This window comes from Equus asinus, chromosome 5 (assembly GCF_041296235.1).
Source record: "Equus asinus isolate D_3611 breed Donkey chromosome 5, EquAss-T2T_v2, whole genome shotgun sequence".
NCBI lineage: Eukaryota > Metazoa > Chordata > Mammalia > Perissodactyla > Equidae > Equus > Equus asinus.
In genome coordinates, this window is record NC_091794.1 from 107,018,265 (window position 1) to 107,045,757 (window position 27,493).

The 27,493-nt window shown below is 55.9% G+C and overlaps 1 protein-coding gene across 2 annotated transcripts in view; it reads right to left on the reverse strand.

Moving 5' to 3' along the window:
• Nucleotides 1-23,805, reverse strand: part of SPSB1 (splA/ryanodine receptor domain and SOCS box containing 1) — a 68,510-nt gene extending 44,705 nt beyond the window's left edge. The window contains exons 1-2 of one of the 2 annotated variants that reach the window (XM_044769629.2): nucleotides 23,577-23,751; nucleotides 9,700-9,881 (exon numbers count right to left, since the gene is read on the reverse strand). The gene's annotated coding sequence lies outside the window, so the exon portion shown is untranslated. Of the gene's footprint in view, nucleotides 1-9,699; nucleotides 9,882-23,576 lie in introns of both variants that reach the window. The other variant, XM_044769628.2, reaches the window with a different exon arrangement.
• Between the last annotated feature and the right edge of the window lie 3,688 nt (nucleotides 23,806-27,493).

Sequence of the window (27,493 nt, forward strand, 5' to 3'; positions counted from 1 at the left end):
TTGGGGGCTGCATCCTGGTTCTCCTTCCTGCAGGAAAAGTCCCCCTGAGTTTCCCACTAGCCACAGGGAGGAAGGACCCGAGAGGAAAGGAGGGAAGAGGCCCACAGCCAGCTTCTCAGATCCCGTGCCGCATGGCCCCTGCTATCTGTGAGCGTCGCAGCAGAAACTTATTCCCCATCATCCTGGAAGCCCAGCAGTGGGATGTCGATGGTGCGGACACGGTATTGTCTTGCTCAGGCCCAGGAAGCCTTAACGATCTGCAAAGGCCGCATCTTCAGGATCTGCCCAGCTCAGGCTTTCAGGGCCTGAAGATACCGGGGCAGCCAGGTGTGAGAGAGAAACCACCTCCTTGGATGGAGACATGTCTAGCGTTCTCCCTTCTCTGCTTTGTGCATATCTGGATTCCACGAAGGCTAAAAATTAAGCCCAAATTAAGCTGTCCACTGCAGACAGGGCTCCAGGCCCAGGTGAGGGGCAATGTGGTCCAGCACTGACTTCCAGGCACCGGGCAACATGGCAGAACAGACCTTCGAAGGTCAGCTTTGGCACCCGGGCTATCCAGCAAGTATCTTCCGAGATCCACCATGGTCTCCGCCAACAGGCCCTGAGGGACGACTCCCCATGCCAGCCAGGGGGAGAAACAGAAAACCCCAGCAATTCTGTGGAAGGAGCATCCGCTGCTGAGTGCCAGGCAGAAGGACTGGGGGGCCGGAGAAGGGCCAAGTCGAGCCGCCAGCCCCCTCGGCTCGAGCCCAGCAGGAATTAGTCTGTTCCACTGAGACAGTTAAAGCCGCCAGCCCAGCCAGGGCACTTCACGGAGCGGAAAAGGTCGGATGCTCAGACAGAGGGTCGGGAGTGTGGGTTTCCCCTTTCCAACATGGTAGAGGGGAGGAGGGGCTGCTGGCAGGAGCATCGGGTGGGCGCTGTGGAGGCTGAGAAGTCCTCGAAGGCCAGAGCAGGGGAGCGGCGGCCACCCTGCCCCTAGACATTCGCTGCCCCTCCACAGCCAGCATCAAAGAGTGACAGCTAGACACTGTCACCAGGGGGAAGGTCACATGCAGGTCAGTGTCGGCGGCACGGGAAGGGAGTGACCTATTTCCAAGGCCCGTTCAGGAACCTCCCTGTAGGCCAGACGTCTGACGCAGCCAGACAACAAAGGAAAGAGGGGCCAGGGTGGGGGCTCGAGGTGTCTGATGGCCCGAAACGGCCCTCCCCACCCCCGCCACACCGCAGCCTCCTGCCGAGCGTCGGAGTGGCCAGAACAGGACTGAACTACACCACCACCTGCCACCTGGTGCCAGCTCTCCTGATCCTTCAGAATATCGGCCAATTTTCAGCCTCGGTGGAACCAGAGGTGGTCCTGGCCTCCCCAGGATTCCGCCTATCTCTCTGTTTCTCACAGGCTCTGAGAGGAACACCTGTACCCTGGCCTTCTCCACAGACACGCCTTCTCAGTCAACCATCAAGCCGGTACTTCTAAACCTTGCGTGCCAACAGGTCAAGTCACCATAAAAATTGGGGAGAAATAACAAAGGAGAATCTGTTGAAAACTCGTGAAAGTGAGAGCCAGGCAGGGGCTTGGGAGCTGACAACCCTGGGCTGGAATCCCACATCTGACCCTCCCCCAGCTATGGCCTGGCAGTTTCTGAGCCTCGGTTTCCCCATCTGCAAAACGAGGACGATAACCTCACAGGGATGGTTTGAGGGTTGGACGAAGTCAGTGCACACGCATGCCGGGGCCTGGGACACACCAAGGGCTTGTTAAAGAAAAGCTACAGAGACGGGTCCAAGACAAAAAAGAAGGAACTCAGGCACCAAGGACAAAGCCCCAGGGATTTGGGTCATTAAGAAAGAGCCAAGCAAGGCCCTCATGGGATGGGAGCCCAGGGGGAGCAGGCATTGAAATCCTCTGCCCAGTGCTGTTCCCAGGAGTGAGTCATCCGGGACGGCCTTTGCCCACCTGTACAACAGACGCATCGTGCTTGCTCCCCCACAGGGTCGGAGGCTGCAGCAAGTACATGAACAGCGGGAGCCCAACAGAGCCACGTGCAGCGAGCACTCGGTCAACGGCGCCCATGGGCACGGCCTTGCTGCTGCTGCAGCATCAGCCCACCCTGCCCATAAACTGCCACCCGAGATACCCTGCGGCGGACCAAACCCTCCCAGAACTCGGCAATGCCCTGGCCCGCCCAATGCCCCCAGGCTGCCTCTCGTGACTCAGCACGACTCGCATGGTAATGTTGCTGAAATCAGCTGGTCCTGGAGTCAAACGCATGCCACAGCTACAAGCGGCAGCTTCTTAGACACCAGCCACTCCTCCTCTCGGTGGGTCTCAGATGTGATGAGCAGAGCATGCACGAGCTGCTCCTGTCTGTCTCCCTCACCGGTGTGTCAGCTGCTCGACTGGCTCTCTTGGCCACTGTGGCTGAAGAGTAAGTGTTCACTAGAGGTCTGAAGAACGGAGCTGGAACACCTCTCCAGCAGGTACCCAGGTGACGCCCAGGAGGTCAGGGCAGGTCCAGAAAAAGTTGCACAGGGTCTGCTCTCTCCCAAGAACGGGCCCTGGAGCTGGGAGGCCAGGCCGAGCCATCCAGGATATTCGGAATTCCACCACAGGCACGTGCTTTCTTTGTAAAGAGCTCTGGCTTCACCCTCCGCGCACCGCTAACCCAGAAACTCGACGCTGCAAAGCAGCAGCTAAGCCCAAGGAATGCAAATGTTTAAGGCCCACCGCCGGGGGTGCCTCTGCAGACTAAACTAAGCAGGTCTGAGAGCTTTCTGCAGCTGTGTGCGTGTGTGTGTGTGCACGCACGCGTGCATGTGTGTGTGTCTGTGTGTATTCAAAGGGGGGAAGGGGAAGGTTCTAAGGGAAACAAAACTATTTCCAGCACCCGTCATTTCACTGAGGCCTTTTCAGCCAGCCCGTCCCATGACCGTGGCCTGGGGAGTGGGTCAGAGACTCAGGAATTCAGACAAGTCAGTGGAGTGGAGGAGAAGCAAGACGCCTATTTTAAAAGTGGGGAGCATCTTCCATTGGCGCTTGGGGTGACCCCGCTCAGTCATGCCAACCCTCCGTGAGCAGAGCTTCCGGTAATTCCATCCCACTAAAACCAGCCACAACAGCAGGTGTGGCCTCCAAAACACTGGTGATGTAAACTAAAGTCCCCACAAGGAGACAAGAGACACGGAGCCCACTCTCCAGGGCACCTTCAGACACAAGGCTGTGATCAGCCGGAGCAGGGGCAGCCACCGGGGGACGGGCACAGACTCCACAGCTGGGATAAAGTGATGGCGGAAAAACAACTGGCCAGTTCAGTCCCACCATGTGCCAGGCACTGTACTAGGCGGGCACCAGGACCCGATGGGGACGACCAAGGTCTCTGCCCTGGAGGATATTTCAGCGACTCCCACCACGTCCTCCAGAACTCCCAAACGCCTCCTGGATTTCTTACAAGGCCCCAGCCAGGCACCGAGTGTGGGCACCAGCCCCAGCTCCGTTTCACCAACTCCCTTCGAGATGTGGGGTGAATCCGCTTCTCCTGCTCCACTGCCTGAAATACTCACGCAAGGAAGGGGACGGGTGCATGCTTCCTCGATATCCAGCAATAAATCAGAAACACTGGGTGAACCAGCTGTGTGGAAAACACCCCAGTGATAGTGTGCTCTGGAACACCAAGACACAAGGGGCTCTCCCGGCTCTCCAGGACCTTCCAACCAAACAGGGGAGGCAGCGACTCCCCACATCTGCCACACGCCTGGGGTAGGGCCAGGGGAGGAAAGGCGAGAGGAGGTTAAAGCCACCTGGCTGGGGGAGGGAGGAAGAAGGAGTTGCAGATGGATCTGAAGATAGAGACGCACCCAGCACATGGAGGGCAGTCCTGGCCTGAGAGACAATGATGGTCGGTTATCACCCTCCAGTGTGTCTTGTTCCTGCTGCAACCCTCGCCCCCCACCCCCAAGCCCAAACAAATGGCTAGCATATAGCGGGTGCCCAGTAAATACTTGTAGAAGGAAGTTACTGCTATGCAAATTCAAGAGGGAGGCAAATAGAAACCAAAGTTGGTGGAGGGGGACCCAGAAAGAATGAGAAACAGACACCAACTTGGATGTCTGGAGTCCCAGGCAGGGGACTCCGGCCCTGTCCTGAGCAGGTAAGTCTGGCTGGCTGCCACAACAGAAGCCACTTTGACCCACTGGCCTTGAAAGTACAGATTCCCCTCCACCCTTTTGAGAAGGAGAGCATCCTGACTCTGAGCCCAGAAGCAGGCAGGCAGGTGGCCGGCCCAGGGCCAGGCCCAGCCAGGGTCCTCCCAGGAGGTCTGGGGCTGGATGCTTGGGGACAGGGAAAGGGGGAGGCAGCTTTCCACCTAAGGCCAGCAGCTCAGGTGGCCAAAGACGGGTGGGTGTGGACACAGGAACTAACTCAAAGTGGGCTGTCCTGCCTCCAACCACGAGGCTGCTCAGAAGCCCACCCTCGGAGAGGTGGCCCTACCCACACCACCCCCACCAGAACCGCACCAACCTCGCCTGGGCCGGCAAGGAGCCTGCGTGTCAAAGCCATGTGAAACCCACCATCTCCTGCCACCCCAATCCAATCTCCCCTCTGCCCCTTCCTGGCCCCACGGGCTCCTCTCCCTGCTCCGGGGCTGCTCACAGTAAAGCCATGTGCCCACTCAACAACAGCCATGCAGGCCAGCCGACTTCACCAAGCCCCTAACCCAAGACGGTTCCCATCTCCTCCTCAACTCCACCTCAGAGGGAGCAGCAGGGGCCGGGGGTCCCTAGGAGGGGCGGAGCAGCAGGGCCCCCAGGCCTTTGTCCCTCCAGCCGGCCAGCCTCTCCTCCTGCCCCTGCATTTCAAGGCCCCGGACAAGGAGTAGCCACGTGGGGTGAGGCCCTGATCTGATGGGGGTGGGACACGTTCCACGGCCATAGTGAATGACACACTGTGGCCGTGGTGGCTTACGTGGCCTGGCCTCCACCAGCTTCCCCTCTCACCAGCTCGCCACAGTGATCTGCAGCCCCGTGACACTGTTGCTCGGTGCCCTCCCTGCACTGCCCCTCGGGGCCCACCTCTCTAGTCCCTAACTACTCTTCAGGACTCCCTGCAGGACCCCCCAAGTTCAGGTCCCCGGGCTCAGGGTCCCTCCTTGGAGCTCTCCCTTGCACCAGACACTCAGTTATAGTTACAGCTCATGTGACCATCCCCACCACAGACGGCGAGCCGCCCAAATTGCTACATGTACAAAGAACAATTCTCCGAATGAAGGAAACAGCTGCCTCCGAGGCCCCAGCCACTGGCTTCGTCCAGTCCTCTGGGGGATTCGGTAAGGTTCATCGATGTGGAAGCTGAAGCTCAAAGAAGCAAAGTCATTTTTCTGGGATTCAGGTCAGAAGCCAAATCAGAACTCACGGTCTCCCCAGGATGCTGGAAGCCTGAGTGTCGGGGACAAAGAGGAACGTGGCGGGAGGGTCTCGTGGGCCACAGGACGAGGCCCTCGTTCCCTGCCTCCTGTCTCCACGGCAGCCTGGAGACGCTGAGCCTCAGGAAGGGCTGAGGCTGCCCGAGAGAAGAGGCAGCAGGGCGTGCAGACCAGGCAGGGACCAGAGAGGGTGGCCAGACCTATGCTCCACGGGGCAGCCGAGGACCGCGGGGCATCACAGGCCTGTGGATGCCCACACCCACCTTCACCCCTCACCCGCGGCCAGCCCAAACCCCACGGCCCCCCTTGCCAGGCCACAGGAAACACCATCTCTCCCCACGCTGCAGCTTCCCAGAACTTCCCAACCTGCCGGAAAGGGAGCATGAGGGCAGTGCTCCCGGTGGTCCTACCTGGCTGTCAAGGGGCCACGACGGTCCACCCTGCGTCCCCTGGCTCCTGGGGGAGGCTCAGTCAGACCCTCGCGCCAGCCTGCACTCTCTGGGGCAGGCCAAGGGCACTGGGAAGTTTCAGAAGAGCACGGGCTTAAAACCCCAAGGACAACGACATGGGGCCGGGACTCCCCTTCAGCCTCTGCCCGGGTCCTCGTTTCCTGTCTGCGTGTCCCATGAGGCCACCAGGGCAGGACGGAGGCCAGCACACAGAGCTTTAGCAAATGTGGAACACGTGGAAGGTCAACACAGAATGAAAAGCACCCACCCAAGGAGCCACTCCACGAGTCCGACTCGGCTTCCGACCTGGATGCCAGACAAATTACTTGGCCCCTGTGAGCCTCAGTTTCCACATCTACAAAACAGACAGAACAAATCTATAAAAATATGTTCCCAGATACCCAAACTGAAAATCCTGGAGTCATACTGATTTTGAGAATGATATTTATTAAGTACTTACTACACATGAGGTACCATGTAAGCTTCTGGCGGTTTTGCATACATACATCCCCTTCCACCAATGCCTGATGTCTTCCCTTCTTCCCTTTCTCTTCTCTTTCCAGTTCTTATACATCCTAAGGTCCAGCTTCAACATCATCTCCTCCAGGAAGCCTTCCTGGATTCACCTGCTGAGAGTAAACCCTAAACTCCACCAAAATGCTCCAGAATTCCGCTCGCCTCTCATTGCCTTTATTACCCTCTCCCTGACATGATATTGAGTTATCTGTATATTTGCCCTCTTCCCTTCCAGAAAGCACACAAAGTAAGCTCTCCAAACCAGGATTAAGGATTACAAATTCCAAAGCGTGTTCCCTCCTCAGAGCAGGAAGGCACATGGGCGGTAAGGCCCCACCCTACTCAGTCCATTCTGGGAGGGGCAGCACCTGGCAGCTCACCCACGTCCACTCCTCCCCCCATGGGGCACTCTCACACTCCCATTTCACAGATGGGAAACTGAGGCCCTGGTCACGGGCAGGAAGCGCCAGAGCGGGACCGTAGCCCCCTCCATCTGACCCCCGCCACCTCCCTCTAATTGCTCCAGCCCATACAAACACAGCTTCCCGGGTGGCCTCCTCCAGAGCAGAAGCCCACGAACCAGAGCTGTCACACAGCAGACCGCCTGTGGCTGTGCTCTGGCGAGTGGGACGCGATGGGCTCTGGACACCCAAATACTCCCAGAGCTGTTGTTAAACAGCGACAGTCCGGAGCCCCCTGGTGCCCCCCTCCATCGATCAGCCCCTTTGCCACTACCTGCACCCCCTCATCATCCAGCAACTAAAGGGGTCACGCCTGGCATGGCAGAGGCCCCAGGACCCTGCCCAAAGCCAACACCAAAGTCTGCTCTGCTTGGCCAGTACCCATGCCAAACCAGCATGCTAATGTTTCCTGGTGGAGCTTGCGTGGGAAGACACACACCCGCCTCTCCCTTGTCCCGTGGTCCTCTCACCCCTTCGCAGCAGAATCTAACGTGCCTGGGCACACCACCATCTTCAGCTCACCTGCAGCAGGCGGCCCAGCCAGCTGGGAAGTGTCTTCTTCCCAGGCCAGGTCCCTTGGGAGGTGTGGCGAGCCCGAGGGCAGGTGTGTCACCTAGCGCCCTCCTCCCCCAGCTCCTCCACCCACCCCACCCCACCCCACCCCACCGCAGGCAGGGCTGCTGCTCTCTCTGCAGGACTGGTGGCCGCGCACCTCCCTGACCTCCTGCACCTGGTCCCGGCTTGTAAATGACTAAGCGATTACTCCCTCGGAGCCAGCCTGCCAAGCGGCCCGCTGGCTGCAGGACCGTACCAGGATGCCCGGAGCCGCACGCACTAAACCCATAATTGGCGAGTCTTCTTCTTGGAAAAGAAAACCCCCTCCATGTTTTGTTTTGTTTTGTTTTCCCCTTAAATGAAACAAATCCACCCACGTAGTTACTGGAAACTCAAGCCTGTGAAACTGAACCGTTTGCAAAGAGAATTAGTCAGCAACCTTGTGAGCAGAGGCACAAGCCCTCCGTAGGTGGAGCCACCCGTGGCTGTCGAGGTTCCCATCCAGGAGGGGAGCAGGGCGGCCCCAACCTCCAGGCCACGTTCCCCAAGCTGCAGGCGATGCCCTGGGAGTGGGTTGCCTGTCCTGAGGGCGAGTGGCCTGCACCAGGCGGCAAGTGAAATGTACTTCTTACCACGGGCCACCGTCATGACTTTATAAAACACACGACATTTATAGGCCCTGGCTCGGGAATCAGACTCACGTTCAAATCCCACCCCATCCACTTAGTTGAACCTCCCTGGGTCTCCGTTTCCTCATCTGTAGAGCGGGGATGACAGAGCCTGTCAGGTGGGCTTCCAGGACCAGAGATGATGTACGTGAACCTGGCACCCGACAGCAGCCGCAGATGCTGACTCCTGAGCAGGCCTTCCGTGGGGAGCTAAGGTGGGCGCATGTGCTGTCTCAGGGCTCTACCCCCGGAGCCCCGTCCCTCTCGGTGGAGTGGGATTTGCCGCGCCTGGTCCCCAGCCAGGCTGCTTTGCCCAGGAGGTGGCATGGTGAGGTGGAAAGTGGGCCAGGCCAGGTGCCAGTAGGTACAGGTCCAGTCCCAGTGCCCTGAGCCCCAAGCTACATGACCCTACTGGGCTCCTCGGCCTTGCTCTCCTCATCTGTACAGCGAGGACACAGACATTTTATTCTGTGTTGTTTCTTTAAAAACAACCAAACAAAAACCCACTAAGTTATTTGCCTACGTTTTAAAATATCTGGGTTCCTGGCTTCTCTTAGAAGGAAAAAGAAATGGACGCCCTAGTGCCCTGGACTCCACCCCTCTGGGTAAGAGAGGCCACCTCTTACACAGGACACAGCAACCCGCTTTGCCACAGACACCCCCCCCAATAGCCTTCTACTGGCTGTCTCATCTGTGCCTCCTTCCTGGCCCCTGGGGGCATCTGAGTTTGTGACCCAGTTTAAAACCCCAATTTTATTTAGGAGCAAGACCTCAGCCACTTGTCACTCGAAATATCCATAGGAAGTGTCCCTTGGTAAGGTAATTAAAGTCTGATGCTTACGGCTGATTTTTCCTGGAGAAAAACAAGGCGATGCAAGATTACGCCCCGGTCTGGCGGGGGGCAGCCCAGGGGATGGGGCAGGAATTTTCTGAAGTTCTTCACATGATTCACCAGATGGAGAGCAGAAGCGAGTGTCTGGGGCCCTGCCCTTCTCCTCCCTACCTTCCCTCCCTCTCCTTCAGCTTCTGAAATAAAAGGGGCCTCAGTCGGGACCCCACCCCTCTGGACAGGCAGAAGCAGGCAGTGGGAGTCAAGATGCTGCCAAGCAGGCCCTTCGGGAGGGTTCCAGGAGGGCTGCTCGTAGAACGGGGAGCCCCAGCTTTCTGAGCTGGCCAGGTGTTTTGTTTATCTGAGGGGTCAGGGGACACAGCACTCAGCGGACACGTCTGGATCTACTGACAGCCCAGCAGGGATTTTGAAAACGTCCAGTGGCATTTGAGGGCATTGTCAAGTTGTCTCGGTCATTCCCGAAGGGAAAACAGAAGATGCAGGATCTCCACTTTTCCTGCCTCTCCAATGACACTCAGCTCATTCAGCCTCCGTGCCTGCTAGGGGCCGGCCACAGGACACAGCAGGGGGCAGGCTGGACACGCCCTGACCCCCCCGCCTTGCAGCATCCCATGACCCAGTTCTCACCTCCCTGGTTTTGCTCTTGTGCCTCCCCCACCAGGGGCACCCTTCCTGCACCCTCTCGTTTGCCTGGCTAAGGCTTCTCTCCTCCAGAATGTTTTCTCCCCCACCATCCCCCCCAAAGCACCCCAGGAACACCCCTATCACAGAACTTACACTGTGCGGGATCTCAGCGACTGCTGCCTTTTGACCCACTCTCTCCACCCCACTGGATCACACGAGTCTTTCCGCTCAGGGGCAGTGATTCAGAGCACAGATGGGGTCTGCGTCCAGCTGGACTTCTTGGCTGTGTGACCCCAGGCAAGTTATTTGACTTTTTTGTGCTTCGGTTTTCCCACCTGTAAAATGGGCATAATAAACACCACTCAACAGGGTTCTAGGGAGCAGTAAATAAGTTAATGCGTGGAAAGTGCTGAGAACGGTGCCACACAGCAGCGCTCAACGAACGTGAAATGAACTGGTCTAAACCCAGAAGGAAAAGGTGCCCAACGTGCACAGATCCACAAGGACACACGCGGCCTTGGGCTCAGCTTTGGACAATTGGCACACGCTGTTGCAGGTCACCTCAACTTGACGTCCTCCACACAGCCCAAAACTCCACCCGGGCAGCCTTCTGTAGGTACTTTCCAAAACAGTGCCACTTCAGTGCGGTAACACGGCACGAGACCGTCCAGTCCTCACAAAATTCAGCCCATGAGCTGCTCGCCCGGGAAACCTCCTGGTCACACCTGCCCGCCTCACTGCCAACACTTACGGGACTCCGGAAAGCCAACCCCCACCCCCAGCCCGGTTCCCGCCTGCAGAGCATGCTGAAGAAGCAAGAAGAAATGAATCTAGGACGGCAGTGAGGCGGACCGATTGTCCACAGTTCCCGAAAATCACTGCTGACATCTACAAGGGGCACGTGAATGACACTCAGAAGATGGCTAGAAATGAGCCCCGCGTTAGCTCCCGCTGTACACACTCTGAGTCTGGAAGAGACAGCATCCCATGGCTAGAACATCCAGCTAGCATGGGTGCTATCTGCTCTGTCTTATAAAAAATTCAGGGGAAACGGTCCCACTAAGACAAAAGTTGGCCATCACAAGGCCTCCCAAATCTCAGGGCTCTCTTACTCTCTGGCTGAAGGAGAACGAGCCAGTCCCACTTTTCTGCTTTGTCTAAACACAGCTATCAGGTCTGGCTAGGACTGGAGCGTGGTTCAGCAACACCGAGAAAATTCCCCATGGATCCTCCAAACACACGCTCCCAGGAAGAAAGCAGAGACCACATCCCAAAACCCAACCCGTGGTGGATAAAGGGCAGGACCGTCCTGCGTGTGCCAGTTCACCCTGGGATGGACCTCCACCTATTCCTACGGCTTAGCAAAGCACTTTGGGAGGAGGACAGGGGCAGGAAGGGGCGGGAGAAGACCATCACCAGTCTGCCTCTAGGAAAGTGACCCCCAAATTTATTTTCAGCAGTTCAAACTATTTCTCCCCAAATGGCCTGTCTTCCCGCTCTGGGGCTCTGCGGGCACCCAGGGCCAGGGGAGGTGGCATCCACACGCCCGCTCTGCCTTAGCCCTGCCTTCCGAGCAGGCATTCCTGAGAAGCTGCCTAGGAAAACCAGAACAGAGTTTTAAACCCCAAGCACAGGACCCCATCAGACCCTCTCTGGAAACTGACGCCATCCCTAAGCCTGATGTGTCTGAAGGGAGGGTGTCCCATGCGCACTAAGGAGACGAGGGAAGGCGTGTAAGTGTCACTCGGGTGATGAAGACGTGGGGCTCATGATACCCGCCTCTGCTCTCGCATACGTTCAGAATTTTCCATGAAGGAAATCCATGTAAACGCTGACGGCAAAGCAAAGCCTCAGCGGTGGTGAGACGCCCGGGCGGGTAGGGGAGAGAGAACCCCAGCCACAGCTCAGGGCTCAGCAGACATGGCCTCCCGGTCGGTGCTGTCTGGGCATCTCTCTTGGGGTAGGCACCGTGACAGCCGAGACAGAGCAGCATTCACAGAACACTGGCTGAACGATGAAGGAATTAAAAAAACCAAAAATCTTCATCCCGAGCTGTCTAGACGCCCCGAGTGTGACATGATGGTGGGGAAGATGGGCTTTCTGGGACCCTGGAGGGAACAAGGCCGTGGGGAATAAAAAAGGACACAACAGGGGCCGGCCTGGTGGTGTAGTGGTTAAGTTCACGCATTCTGCTTTGGCTGCCCAGGGTTCTCGGGCTGGATCCCGGGTGTGGACCTATACACGGCTCATGAGGCCATGCTGTGGTGGCATCCCACATACAAAATAGAGGAAGATTGGCACAGGCGTTAGCTCAGGGACAATCTTCCTCAAGCAAAAAGAGGAGGATTGGCAAGAGATGTTAGCTCAGGGCTAATCTTTTCCATCAAAAAAAAAAAAAATAGGGACAAAACATATTAAATATACAAAATGGCTCAAAATTGGCCCAATTGGATGGAACTGGAAGGAGGGGGGAGAAACCCTATCTTTTTGAACATCACATTTCTTCAAAGATGAGGAAGTGTTTTTAAAGGGACCCTGACATTTATATATAATTTATACATAATTAGAACACATTTCACCTTGGCGTTGGCCCTTAGGATGACTTTTCCAAGCGTCACAAATGCAAGGCGACCTTTCTCATTACAGCATCTTAAAAGTTCCAAACGGAGACCCTCAGAGGAGCAAAAACCCTTACAGGTCATCCCCTGTCCCGTCTCATCCCTCAAAAATCCATGAGGTGCCCGAGAACTTGGCACGAGGCCCTTCACCCTGCAAAAAAACTGCTGTCCTCGGGACCCTGTGTTTAACCTCGGGGTCGCATGAGGCTGCTTTCCCACGTGGCCTTCCCACGGCGGTGCAGGAGCTTCACAAGCCTCCCCATCACTGCCACCCGAGGAAAGACTCAGGGCCACAGGGCAGCACACCCCAGCCAGAAACCCCGGCCCTGATCAGACCTGCAGCCATGTCGCCCAGTAGACGGGTAATGATCTGCCAGGAGGGCCCCGAGTGCGTCCGGGAGCAAGGACCAGGGCTCTTCAGAGAGACGGCCGGGTTGGCGAACGCAAGCGGAGACAAAAATGTCTAGTTTGTCCACACGTCTTAGGAACAACGTTTGGGGCGAACAGGGTCAGGGAGGGATGCGAGATCACCCCGTACCCACTGACAACCCCTGGGCCGGGCACTCGAGGCCTCCCTGCTATAGACAGCTTCCCCATGACCCTCCTCCTCGGGGTCACTCCACCCCCACCATGAAAAGCCCCAGCCTAGAACAGACCCCCCTGAGCAGTCACACGAGGCCCTCTGCGCCCACCCAGCACAGCCGGCAGTTAGCCGAGGTTTGCTGCACACACCTGTTGTCCGCACCTGCCTGATCACAGACTCCCCGGGCCCAGGGCTGCTCCGCACACCTCCAGCAGCACACCTGGCAGACAGTAACTACCCAGCAAACGATGCCGGCGTGTTCGACATTCACGGCAGAAAGAACACAGGCTGTGGAATCAGGCCAACCTCATGCCATCCACACAGCCGTGTCACCGCCAGCAACACAGAAACATCTCTGCAGCTCACTTTTCTCAGCCGTAAACAGGGAGGTAACACGTAACTCACAGGGTTGTTTGAAGGGTTCAAAATCCATCTACGTGGAAGCACGGCTCTGGCACGAGGGAGGCATTTGATGAAGGTGCAGACTATTTCCGGCAGGTCATGCTCAGAGCAGACAGGAATCAAGACCCTAAACTAAATGTTGGCCCAAGAACGGGAGGAAAAGGCAGGAAAAAGCTGTCAGGGGGCTCCAACGACTGAGGGGCCAATGTTCCCTCAGGCGGTGACAGCTCAGGTCTTCTCCCCTCCTGGGGCGACCCACCAGCCTCCTCTACAAACTGTCCCCCGCCTGCCATCATGACGCCACGGCTCTGGGGCCCCCGTGCCAGGACCCACTGCTAGAGTGCCAGCGACCCAGTGTAGGGTGGACACAGAGCAAAGGGGGAGACTGCTCCTTGACCCTGGTCAGGGCATCGCTGCCCCAGGGCCCCGGCAGGAAGCTCTTGGTCATCCTTCACATGAGACACAGACAGTCCACCCACTTCGGGGCCTGACAGTCAGGTCTCAGAAAACACCGGGAGGAAAAGAGAAGAGAAAGTGACTGGCTGAAGCTGAAGCTCTGGTCCCAGACAGGCCAACAGGATCTGAAAGTGGCACCAAATTGCAATACTGTCAGAGACCAATCCCGGAAACAGCTCCCACCCCAGACGGCCGGGGAGAAGGAGCTCCATGAGGTACCAACCCCAGCCTCAGAGCCGGCCACAGAGGGACACATGTGGCATCACAGCTTGAAATGGGGGGGGAGGGCTGCACAAAGTGAGCTGGGGTCATGCCCTGAAGCCCACGTCATGGGTTTGAGATTTACCCTAAGAGCAAAGGTTACTACTGACGGGCTTCAAGAAGGGAGTTGACATCATCAGGTGTTCATTTTAAAAAGATCACTGGAAGAAATTAAAAGTAATGAAAAAGATCGTTGGCTGCAAGAGGACAGTGGCTGGGTCTTCGGTGGCGATGGATATGGAGAGAAAAGCAGGTGTCTACAGATCTACGAGAACCTTCAGACAAGCTGTCTGAATCAGGCTGCTCCCATCTTCGAGTGGCCCCCAGTGAGCCAGGAAGGGAAATCCAGCTGCCATCTAGGAAACATAGCAAACTTCCAGGCCAAACGTAATTAGCCAGGAGCCAGACACAAAGGTCACAGAGTGGATGATTCCATTTATAGGAAATGTCCAGAAGAGGGAAATCCACAGAGACAGACGCAGATTGATGGCTGCCGGGGGCCAGAGGAGGGGGTACGGGGAGTGACTGCTTACAGGGTACAAAGTCTCCTTTTGGGGTGATGAAAATGTTTTGGAACTAGATAGAGGTGGTTGCACGACACTGGGAAGGTACTGAATACCACTGAATGGTTCACTCCAAGAGAGTTAATTTTGTCATGTGGAATTCACCTCAATTTAAAAAAAAACCATAATTAGCCAACGTCACAGAGTACATCAGCATAGTAAGAAACCTCCTGGAATTAAGACTCTCCACCGAGGCACCAATCCCATTTCTGCTGTGGGTGCCATCATTTCCCCACAAACCTGGGGCCACTTCTGACTCTCATCAGCCCTGGACGTCCAATTGATCGGGGTGACATTTATCTTCTGACCTGTCTCCGATCACTCTTTTCTGCTGCTTTCCTGCTTTGGTGGTTACGGGTATAGACCCAGGAGCTAGGCTGTAGGGTTCGGCTCCCAGCATCTCCCCTTACGTCTGGATGGCCCCGAATAGTGACAGTTTTCCCATTTGTAAAACGGGTAGTACCTGCCCCACAGGCAGCCCTGACCTCATGAAGACAGACCAACCTCGGGCACGTATAGTACCTGGAAGCGTGCCCGACCATGCCAGCCTCTGGTGAGTGGTTGTGAGCCCAGCAGTGTGTCTTGTTTTTGTGACCAGCCCATCAACACTGCCTTTTCTCCACTTGATCTCTCATGCACGGCTCTTCTTCCTACGATGGTGACTCCATCACATCCAAACCACCCAGCTTGGCTTCAAGGCGCCCTTAAGCCTGGCCCAGGTTCCCCACGCTCCATCCCATCTCCACCTTCCCCAGCTGGGCTGGAGGGTACAAGGCATCCTGCAGGAAAACAGGTTCTCTCCCCCGTCACACTAACTCCGCTGTGCCCAGAATGCTCTCCATGGTCGAAACCCTGCTATTTATAGTGAAGGCTCGCTGAGCAAACTGCTGCTGGAAGCAGCAACCACCACGAGACAGGCCCAGGGACTCAGCCATGCCACTGCAGGGACCCACGGCCAAGAAGGTGAAGAGAGTCAGCAGGAACAAGTAATCGCCCCAGAGGCCTCAGCTACTGCCTTGAGGAGGCCAAGTCAGAGCTCGCCCTCCAGAAGCACCCCGGAGCCCCAGGTCCTCCCCTGCAGCCTGTGCTGGCATCCTCCTGCCTCTCTGCCCTCACTCAGTCCCACTCCGGCCACGCAGGAGCCCACACTCACCTTCCTCACCTGCCATCCTCACCCACCTTCTCCCTGTCACCGTCCCCACAATGCCCTGGTTACTGTGATCATGGGAGACAGGACTGTCTCCCCTACTAGACAGAGAGGTCTCTGAGAGCGAGATTCGCCACCCCCCATCCCTTGTATCCTCAGCCCCAGCAGACTGGCTGTATACTGTAGGTGTTCAATAAATGTTTAAATGAAAGAACGAATGACAAGCAGTCCAAGAAGAGCTCACAAGAGGTGGTTCGTTTTGGAATTCCTGACCTCCCACGGGGTCATGGGGACATTCTGGTCTGCAAACTGAAAACCCGGCAGTCGGGTTCTGTGAGGGAGAGTCCACAGGGTGGGGGGGCGAAGGGGAGCGCAATGCCACCCACACAGCACACCGTGGGCCAAGCACCGTGGCCAGTGCTGATGCACGTCACCTCCCCAAAACCTCACAGCCACCCCGCGAGGTGGCAGCCACCCTGTGCGGTCAGGGAGCCAAGGCTCTGAGGGGAAGCGTGTGTCAGGGCCACTCAGCCAGGGACGCCAGCGCCGCCTCTGAGCCCAGGGTTAGGTCTCTCTAAGCCCTCCTCGGAACCCCCAAGCTACCGGCCTTGCCTGTACGCTTTTGTCCACCACGTATCCAGTAGGAACCTACTATGGGCGCTGAGCACTGGGGACGCAGTGATGAACTGCGTGGCCCAGTCTGCTCTCCTGCAGCCCATGGTCCAATGGGACGACAGCCAGCTGCCCGTGGTGCCCAAAGGGGTGAGTGTGCATCTGCGTGGGTTACTGCATGGAAAGTGGAGACAGAAGACCACAGAGCAAGTGGGTCTGGGAGGAGGAAGAAGTGAGGGGCTTGGTTTTTAAAAGTTAAGTGAGAAGGGCTTGCAGGACATCCAGGTAGAAATGTGTAGGACTGGTCAGCATGAAATGTCTGGGGCGGGGGCGCCTGTGCCAGAGACAGTGGGGGTCAGCAGTGGAGAGATGCAGGTCCTGAAGCTACCAGGGGGGCAGGGGGACCTGCATGAGAGGGGTGGGGTGGAGAGTGGGCAGGACTGCGAGGGAAGGACCCTGCGGGGAAGACAAAGCAGGAAGGGCCAGGAGGCACAGCAGAAGTGGGAGGGGACCCAGCGGCCAGGGGTGGAGAAAGCGCTCTGAGCAGGGAGGGGGGACAACGACACCCCAGCAGCAGCAGAGACAGGGAGCGGATGCGAACTAAGAATTGTGCGTGAGTGTGGGCAGTTGGGACGGTGACCTCCAGGAGCTGCTGGAAAGACCCAGAAGAGGCAGGGAAGTCAGGAAGTGGAGACCAGGTGTGTTGACCTGGGAATGAGAGGCTGGCTGGTGGCTGGAGGGCTGCTTCTCTCGCTGGGAGCCACTCTGGGGCTCAGTGGCCAAGTGAAGCCACAGCCTGGGGCTCCTCCCATGGGCACCCTGCCTCCTGGCCCCAGCTGGCGCCCCCAGCAGCCTCACCTTATCTCTGACCAGCTGGAGAGGCAGCAGGCTGTGAGGCTGGCCCATCACATCAGCGGGGGCGGGAGCCCAAGAAGTCCACCATGGGAGCCCCCTCATCCACCTCCCCACAAGCACCCCAAGGGACATGGTGATTCCCCTCCCTGGAGCCGGTAACTCTCAGGGATGCGATAAAAACCAGAGACCCAGTGCCCATCCACGGATGAATGGATAACCAGATGTGACAGAGCCACACCACCGAATATCATGCAGCGTAAAAAGGAAGGAAATTCTGACACACGCTACAACACGGATGAACCTTGAGGACATCACGCTAAGTGAAATAAGCCAGTCACAGAAGGACAATCCTGGATGATGGCACTTATCTGAGAGACCTGGAGCCGTCAACTTCACAGAGGCAGGAAGTAGAATGGTGGTTGCAGCGGCTGGAGCGAGGGGACGGGAAAATTACTGTTTCATGGGAACAGAGTTTCAGTTTTGCAAAACGAAGAGTTCTGGAGACGGACGGTGGTGACGGCTGTACAAGGAGAGTGTACTTCACACCACTGAGTTGCACACTTAAAAATGGTTAACATGTTGGGCTGGCCCCGTGGCCGAGTGGTTAAGTTCGCGCGCTCCGCTGCAGGCGGCCCAGTGTTTCGTTAGTTCGAATCCTGGGCGCGGACATGGCACTGCTCATCAGACCACGCTGACGCAGCGTCCCACATGCCACAACTAGAAGGACCCACAATGAAGAATACACAACTATGTACCGGGGTGCTTTGGGGAGAAAAAGGAAAAAATAAAAAATCTAAAAAAAAAAAAAAAATGGTTAACATGGTAAATTTGATGTTATGTGTATTTTACTATGATTAATAAAAGAGCAAAGTACAACACCCCTACACCAAGAGAGGCCTTCCCAGATGGCTCCTGGGCACCCTGGCGCCCACCGTGGAGACCCCAGCACATGCCCCCTTGTTGTCAGAGGTGGACTCTTCCTGAACATGGAGGCCTGGGCAGGAGCGCCAGGCCTGAGGACACTAGTGCAAGGGTCTTCCCCAGCTGTAGATGAAAATGCCAGAAACAAGGGTTCCATCCCCCATGCGTGACTCGTCTCATGCCAAGTACTCTCCTGCTGATGGCATCAACCCCCTGCCAAAGACCAAAGTTGGAACCAAAAGTTCCAAGTTTCTGTCTCCAGCCCAGGACTCTCTCTCGAGCCCCAAGCCTAGCTGCTGTCTGGACACAACCATATAGACCATTTCCACTGGGGATGAGTTCAAGGCACCTCCGTGTCCCTAGTCCCTATTCCTCTTTATAGGGTCACCATCCGCTCTGACCCCCAAGATAGCAGGCAACCTGACAGACATCCTAATCTTCACCCCTTTTCACACCCGCGTCCAACTAGCTACCACACCTGCCGATCCCGCCTCGAAAATGCCACCAGTCTCCATCTCAAAGGGACGCAACGTAACAGAAGGAAACATTTTAACAATCAGAGGCCCAAAAGCGGAGCCAGCAGCCGTGTGTGGCCACAAGCGGCCTCTCTGGCAAGGGCTGTCCACAGCTGGGGCAGCTGTCGAGACCTTGCCACCGGGTAGATCCTAGATCTCTACTCAGTGTGGTGTTGACACCTCACACGCCCTTGTCTTGGGTCCAAATCACCCACAGCCTCCCGCATTTTCTCAGAGGCACCCCACGGGCGCAGATGCACCTGCACTCCCCGACTACCGCCCGCGTGGTGAATTTAAGCTCGGGTTTAGGGCGGCTGCACAGCCTGCTGATAAACCATTTCCACACACCCTGCTGCCGGCCTTGCCTCGAATCCCCACGCCTGCGTTGCACAAGGCCCAGCGTCGCCTTGGCGCGTTCTCCCCCTGGAATCCAGGGGAGGCCAGGGAGCCTGTGCCTGTTGTCGATGTGGTTTGTCTCATGACCAGTAGACTCATTTATGTGTAATGCTGGGCAATGAACAGAACTTTTAAAACATAAAACAAGCAAGAAGTTTCCCAAAGGCTCCGGGGGGTGGCCACAAGACAGATGCCCCAATCAGCTGTCCTCCCCTTGTCACAGCCAAGAAGGATCCTCAACTCCAAGTCAGGAAGAGCACACTCACCCCAGCTTGTGCCTGCAGTGGAGTCACAGGCCACCTCTTCTCCACCTGACGCTTCCTTAAACGCGTCTTAGGAGGTAACTACAGATGACCTGACATCACATCTGAGATGCGCCTCAAAATAATCCAGCATGGGTGAAATCAAAACTACACTAAGATATCACCTTACACCCATTAGAATGACAAAAATATCTAAAACTAATAGCAACAAATGCTGGAGAGGTTGCGGAGAAAAAGGAACCCACATACACTGCTGGTGGGAATGCAAACTGGTGCAGCCACTATGGAAAACAGTATGGAGATTCCTCAAAAAATTAAAAATAGAACTACCATACGATCCAGCCATCCCACTACTGGGTATCTATCCAAAGAGCTTGAAGTCAGCAATCCCAAAAGTCCTGTGCACCCCAATGTTTATTGCAGCACTGTTTACAATAGCCAAGACGTGGAAGCAACCTAAGTGTCCAGCAACAGACGAATGGATAAAGAAGATGTGGTACATAATACAATGGAATACTACTCAGCTGCAAAACAGAACAAAATCATTCCATTTGCAATAACATGGATGGACCTTGAGAGAATTATGTTAAGTGAAATAAGCCAGCGAGAGAAGGATAATCTGTGTATGACTCCACTCATATGAGGAATTTAAAATTATGGACCAAGAACAGTTTAGCGGATACCAGAGGAAAGGTGGGGTGGGGGGTGGGCACAAAGGGTGAAGTGGTGCACCTACAACATGACTGACAAACGTTAATGTACAACTGAAATTTCACAAGATTGTAACCTATCAATAACTCAATAAAAAAAAAAATAATCCAGCATGGGTGTGTGCACACGTGTGCATGCCCATGTGTATGTAGGTGTGTGCATATGTGTGCATCTTGACACTTGAAGCTCACGAGGGAACCTTATACTCTTTCTTCACCTTTGGTATATGTTTGAAATTTTCCATAATAAAAATTTTTCATTAAAAAATTAATATATGCTTCTTGAAGAGAAGGCTAAGGCACAAAGGGTGAAATGGTGCACCTACAACATGACTGACAAAAACATTATGGAGGCGGCATGCTGTCCTGGTTAAGGGCTTGGGCACCAACATTGGGGTAGAGATGTGCTCCACCACGCAGCAGCAGTGAGACCCGGGCCAAGTCGCCGGCCCCTTCGAGCCTCTGCAGAAAGTGCAGAAAGTGGAGAAGCGGCTGCCGAGGGTTCCTGAGCAGAGTCCAAGGGAGAATGTATGAAGGACTCAGATCAGAGCCTGGTACTGTCTCCCACTGTTATCATCATCATCATCATCATACAAGGTCTTGTCCATGAAGCAGCACAGTGCCTGGCATCTGGCTAGAGCAGGATTTTTAGATTTGGGAAGGATGCTATCAGATAACTGGGAAAAGGGACAGCTCTAGGCTGAAAGCCCAAAGCAAAAGTCCCATGGGGGCTGGCCCCGTGGCTGAGTGGTTCAAGTTGCACACTTCAGTGGCCCAGGTTCGTGGGTTTGGATCCCAGGCACGGACTTACTCCATTCTTCAGCCATGCTGTGGCAGCACCCCACATATAAAATAGAGGAAGATTGGCATGGATGTTAGCTCAGGGCAAATCTTCCTCACACACACACAAAAGTCCCTTTAAGTCTGGATTTCGTCGGTCAGGCTTGTGGGGGGAAAGACAGGATTACGCACGCCTGGGCAGACAGAGGCACATCTATACCTGCCCTGTGCTTTTGTCTGATAAAGATGCTCATTCTCAAACTCTTTAGGAACGAAAAGATAAATTGATTCACACACACCAGCCACAACCTTTTTCTTGAGAAGAGTTGGTGTGAAATTCCTGGACTAAGCTCATGAACACTGTAAAAATCAGAGGTTTTGCTAAATGCAAAAACGCATCGGCAGGCAAGTCTCTGCTCAAGCAGGAGGAGAGGCAGGTGCAGGAAGGGAGGCGGCACAGCCCCGGGGGGGAGCAGGGCATCCACCGTCCTCGGTGAGCTGGAGGCAGTGCTGGCCTCCACCAGCTGGACCTCCACCCCACTCCCCAGCTCCTCCGTAGGAGACATTAAACATCTGGCTGATTCCACGGCGAGCCAGTTGTACAAGGCAGCCCCAGAGAGCCCACTGAAGGGTGGTTTCTGGCTTGCTGGAGACGTCCAAGGAACGCAGCCTCACCCAGTCCCAAAGTGACATCACCCGGGGCCCCTGGCAGGACCACTCCTTCCTAAGAGCCTGAAGCCCACTGATTCGTGCCAGAGCCCCAAGCTCCTTGAAGCCAGGTCTGCCTCTGCTCGTGGCTGTCAGAGCCACTGTGGTCAATGTGCCACTGCTTTTATTCTCTCTGCTTCTCTGGTGCTAGCCAGACAGGGAAAGACAAGGAAGATTTGTGAAGCTATCGCATTAGGCCACTCCACACCTCCCCACCCCCAAACACACACACACACTCTCTCTCCGTCTCCATCTGCTGGGTAGAGCGCTCCCTGCAGAAGAAAAAAGCAGTAAGAGAACAAGAGGAGTGCTTCAAATGATCTAATCCAGCCCATCACTTTACAGCTGGGGAGCCATGAAGTGCCTGGTCCATGACCTCAGCACTGGGCACAGTAACCAATGGCAACAACTAGTGCTCTGGAGACTTGGTCCATAGCCCTGGCTGTGCCATTTGGGTAAGTCAGCCACCCTCTCTGGGCCTCTGCTGGGAAAGGAAGGGTTGGCCTAGATGGATGCCCTGTAAGATAGGCTGCCTATGCCCCTAATGCTTAATTTAGCACCTTCCACCACCCAGAGGGGGAGAATCAGGGAAGGATGGAGCAGAGAAGGGAAGAGCAGCCCCTGCTCACACCCAACAACCAGGGAGGACTCCTGGGCTCTCTCCCCAGCTGTCCTACCCCAGAAGAGAATCTTCTCAGGACACCAAACCTTAGTCACTGGGGATGGCGCTTTTACCATCAACACCTGTTAAAACTCAACTCATGACCAGTTTCTGATGCTACCGGCTGGAGCGTTTAATTAAATATTACTCACTCAGGAAGCAGCCTCTGCCAACTCACCCCCAAACTGTACAGTTCATTTTCAGAGAAGCAGAGAGAGGGAGGGCGGACAAGCCTGTGTCCCCCTCGGCTGGCACCAGCAGCGCAGCCCACTTTTGAGAACCAAGCAAGGAAGGTCAGGCTAAGCAGCTCTCGGAACCAGCAGCCCCACTGCTGGGTTCCCATGGACGGCACACATACTCACTCAGAGACACACACTCACACGGATGCACTCAGACACAGAGACACACTGACTCAGAGACACACTCACATGCACAGATACAAAGTTAGATTGACAGAGACACTCAAAGACACACTCACAAAGACACGCACAGATGGACAGACACACAGAAGACACACTCACACAGATGCAGAGGCACACTCAGATGCACACAGATACACTCAAAGACACACTCCTAGAGCCACACAGATGCATGGAGACACACTCACATGCACACAGATGCACTCACAGACACACACTAACATACAGAGATACACACTCAAAGACACTTACACAAAGACACCAGAGACACTCACAGGCACACTTCACACTCCGCACTCACAACTTCCTAGGAGAGCAGCGGTTTCTCACCGCAGGCCAAGTCATGCCGGGGCGTTAGCATTCCAAGGAGCCTTTGCCTTGAACTCAAATAGGACCATTACCAGGTCCCCAATCCCACGGGCGCGGGGTGACCTATCCCGCGGTCCCACCGACGCACCCAGGCTACTCCGGTTTGTCTGTTTTAATCGATTTCCTAACATAACCCTTGGCTCTCCCTTGGTTGCCGGGAGAAGCCGCGGCGGCTCCGGGGCGGCGGGGAGGGCGGCGCCGCCCGGGAGTCGCCCGGCGGGCTCCCCGGGGGAAGCGCCGCGGGCCGGGCGGGGGAGCCCAGAGGGGGCCAGTCCGGCCGCTCTGCAGATCCGCGCCCCGACTGGCGGGAAAAGCGAAACTAACTTTGCCGAGCGGGGTCGCGCTGCCCCCGCGCGGGAGGGGCAGGTCGGCGCCCCCGTCTTGGCCGCGGGGACAGTCGCGGGAACGGAGGCCCCGGGGCGCCTGGGCACCTAGAAATCAGCGGGGCTTGCCGCGCGCAGCCTCCGAGGCCCAAACCCCCGGCGCGGTGGCCGCCGGGCTCCCCGCCCCGCCTCGCCCCCGCAGGTGGGACCCGGGGCCGCCGCGACCCGCCTGCGCCTGCAGAGGCAGCAGCAGCGGCGGCGCTGGGCGGCGCCCCGGCCCCTCTCCCGGGACCCGCGGAGAGAGAAGGGCTCCTCGCACCCCCAACCAGGTCCCCAGCCGGGACCCCCAGCCGGTTCCCAGTGCCCCGCCCTGCGCCCACCCACTCGGTCCCCAAGTGCCGCGATCCCTGCGCCCACTCCCCGGCCCGGACACTCCGCCACCCGGCGCCCGTGCCCGACCCTGCCTACCGCGCCGGGGAGGCCGCCGCCGCCGCCGCCCGCACTCGGGGCCCAGGAGGCTCGGGCGCTCGGGCCGCGCCCGCCGCAGGGAGCGAAGTCGCCTCCTCCCCGCGGCCCCGGCGCCAGCGCCTGGAGCCTGGTTCCTGCTGCGAGCGCGCGGGTTGCCCGAGCGCGACTTCTGTGCAAAGAAAAAAAGCAACCCAAGGCTTTAAAGCGAAAAAGGAGAAAAGCGCCGGGGGCGGGGCCTCCTCGTCCTCCCGCCCCGCCCCGCCGCGCCCGCCCCGCCCCCGGGCCCAGGGCTCCGGCTCCGGCTCCGGCTCCTGCTCCCGCGCCGGGCGCTGCGCGCGCAGGGGCGGCCGCGGGCGCGCGGGGCGCGGGGCGCTCGGGCCGGGCGCTGGCGGGCTGCGCGTCACGTGCCCGGCGCCCGCTCGCTGCCCCCCGCCGCCGCCCCGCCCGCAGGTCGCCGGGGCGCGCGGGCGGCGCCGGAGCTTCGGTCCCTCCGGAGGCGTCTTTGGGAAACGCCGGGCAGCCTCCGCTGGGCGAGAGGCCGGGGTTGCAACACTCGGAGGGCTGCGGCAGTGCCAGGCCCCCAGCGGGGGGTGCGGGTGAGGGGCTTACTAATAATAATTTTTGAAATCTCTTGGGAGGCTGGGGCTTGTTTCAATAACCTCGGGGGCGAGGCCTTGCTTGCCTCATCTGAAATTCCCAGCAGCGTAAAGTTCTGTAGCTTTAGGGCACGAGAGAGGAGGACGTGCGCCGGCACATAAGCCAAGGACTCTCGCCCAGCCGGAGCACCCCCGATGCGTTTCCGTTTCGGTACCCGTAGGGACGGGGGTCTCAGGACTCCCAGACCCTGGGGGCCCCGGGCATCTCGGCATCCCCAGTGCCTGGATGGCCGCGGACATACAGCAGGCGGCACTCCGTGAATGTTTGTTGAATGAGTGAATGAGCAATCTGCCAGGTAGGTCCCCAGCTCTGAGGACTTCTCCGCGTAGAGTGTCCTGTGGTTCTCACTCTTCCTTCCCCCGCCCTAGCAGAGCAGTCACTCGCACCCTAGAACTGGGAAGATTTTAGAGAAATTACCATTTTAAGAGCAAAAGCTCCTTACGTCCTCCACCCTCACTGTGTGTAGGGTCCATTGAAGGGAATGGGGAGTTAGCAGGACTGGAGAAGCTGTTACAAGTGATGTCTAGTTATTCCATCTCTACCATAACCCTGTAAGGCCGGGACTCTTGTTATACTCATTAACAAGACCAGGAAGCAGTAACTGGCCAGAGGCCCTGCTGTGGCAGAGCTTGGAGCCGAACTGGACTCTTAGATTCCCGCTTGATGTCTTCTGACCTCGTGGTGCTGAAAATCGCTATTGTTTTGTTTTGAGTTTAAAAAGTACTAAGGCTCAACTGGCTGCGCTGGGTAGGGCTGGCCTGAGCCGGGATTCTGGCCGCTCAGTTAATACTCCAGGTTCCAGTGGCCTAGGAAGGTGGAACCCAGCTGGGGTGGGGGTTGGGCAGCCATTGTCAGCACCCCGGGGTGCTTGGAATTTAAAAGAGCACAGGATTCTCTTGAGCCATTTTGCAATTTGAGAAGTTAGCTGTCCCAGGACTTTAGGGCACCTGGAGAACTGTGCAAACATCCGGGATGGCAGGGGGTCGTCCCAAGTTAGTGGCATACCCCAGCCTAGTCTAATTCCTGAAGAACACAGCCCCTCTGTGCTTCATTTGTGCTTTCCTCTGGGTGGTTTGTTACACGACAAGTGTGCACCCTCCACCAGGTGCCGTCCTCTGGGAGCTGTGATGCTGTCCGCCTTCCTGAGTGGAACTCCTCCAGGCCTCACCCCTCATCCTGGAGGGTGCCTTCGGGAGCAGACTGGGGCAGACTGCGTGTAATTCAAGGGGCAAGGTCTGTTCATTTGGGGCCAGGGACCCCACCTTTGATGTGAAGCCCTGAAACAGATGGTTCCCAGTTAGAAGTCCTCAGCACTCCCACCCCACCCTCTTTCAGCATGAATCTTCAATCTCAGCTCTGAGCCAGTCACGTAAGTAGATCCTGCTGACCTAAATTTTCCAGAGGAATCTCTGGGGAGTGAGCCTTCCTTTCCTCCAAGACACTGGGCAGGTAGGCCAGACGGTGCTGGGAAGCAGCATCCAGGAGTGACCCGCTGTGTCACGGAGCAGTTTTGCCGGAGCAGTTTTGCGCAATCTTGGAGAGCAGATTGTGTGAAAGGAGTGTATGCTTGTCATATCAGTGCTGATACTATTGTTTGTTAAAAAGATACATAATCTTGCAGTATTGTGACATCAGCTGATAAACACCATCCAGGAATTTGAAGTCTGACTCAAGTCTTAAACCAAGTATCTGTGCTCCGCAGGGGTGAGCAGGGAGGGGGTGGCTCCGGACTCCTGGTGGTGCCATGCCCCCAGCTCCGCCCCCCACCCCCACACGCATTGCATCACTTGCATCAGCACAAGTTGCTCATTTCTCTAATCTGTTTCAGGAAAGTGATGAGGAGAAATGATTAGATAGCAAATTAGCATCAGCTGCTTTTTCTGATGGTGAAAGTCTGTCCAGAGATGTCTTGGATGGCCTTTGAGTCCTTAGAGCAGAACCCTGCTGCCCCCACAAGGCTCCCATCTTCTCTGAGTCCCTTTTGCTGATTAGAGTGTTTGGCCATGGGTTTGGAATTAGACAAGCCTAATGCAAACCCCAGCCCTGCCATTTACCAGCTGTGTGACCTTGAGCAAGTTACTTAACCTTTCTGAGATTCAGTTTCCTCATCTGTAGAATAGCTCTGTGTGTTTCTCAGGATTTGGGGAGGAGGGGGACAATCATTCAACAAATGTTAATTGAGCACGACATATGCAGGGGCAGAGTGACATCGATCTAGGGTTAGAGGAATTTCAAGATAATAGGTACATTTGAGATACCATTATTGACGATGACAAAAAGATCTCATGCTAGGAAAGCGTGAGATCCATAACAGAAGTGTGGCAACATCCACCAGAACGGAAAGAACACCGAAGTATATTAATGCAACTTAGGCCCATTCTACATCCCTAACATAAGACGTATTTTTCTGATGAGGTGAAACTAAGTAGAGTGGACCTTTCCTTACAGAACTTTGATCTTACAGAGTTCATGAATTAGTACATTGATTCATTTCTTAGACTCTTTGCCCTTAAATTTTTGTGGGTTTCACAAAGGGTTACATCTTATTAGACAGTGACACCTGCTGGCAAAATGTGATATTGCAGTGTAGCTCTATCAGACATTGTTAATCATCAGAACACAGGGAAAGATGCAGAGCAGTTTCAGCAGCTTTAGAAGAGACGCTGGGTGATAACCAGGCTTGCGGAGAGTTCCTGAGACCTTGAGAAGGAATTAATAAGGAGATGATCTTGGGCTTGCAACAGTAATTATTGCAGTTTTTCAAAAACACTTCCAGGGAGCCGGCTATGATCTCAGTGCCGGTCAAGGCTTCACTAGACATTTTCAAAAGTCTTTCAGTGTATTTTTTCTCATGGGACAACATCTTCAATATTATAGTAAAACTCCATTAAAATAATAGAAGTGAAGCACGACTCCAAGTATTTATTCATTTCATCCTTCACTATTAATTTTTTGATTAAATATTAAGGAACCGAATGAATAAATGTTGAACAGCACTATTCTGCGTGCTGGAGAGAGAGTAGTAAACAAAATGGACCAGCCTCCTGGGCTTAGAGAATTTCCAATTAAGTGAGAGAGACAGACAATAAACAGTAAATGAGATCATTTCAGATAGTAACAAATGATAATAAAGAATCATTTAATATAAATTTGCTCTACGGTCTATCTTTCTTTAGACAGAGAGAGACCTGTATTCAGTGACCTCAGTTCAAACTTTAAGACTCTATATAAAGATTCGGGAAAGGTTGCCCTTCTGTCCC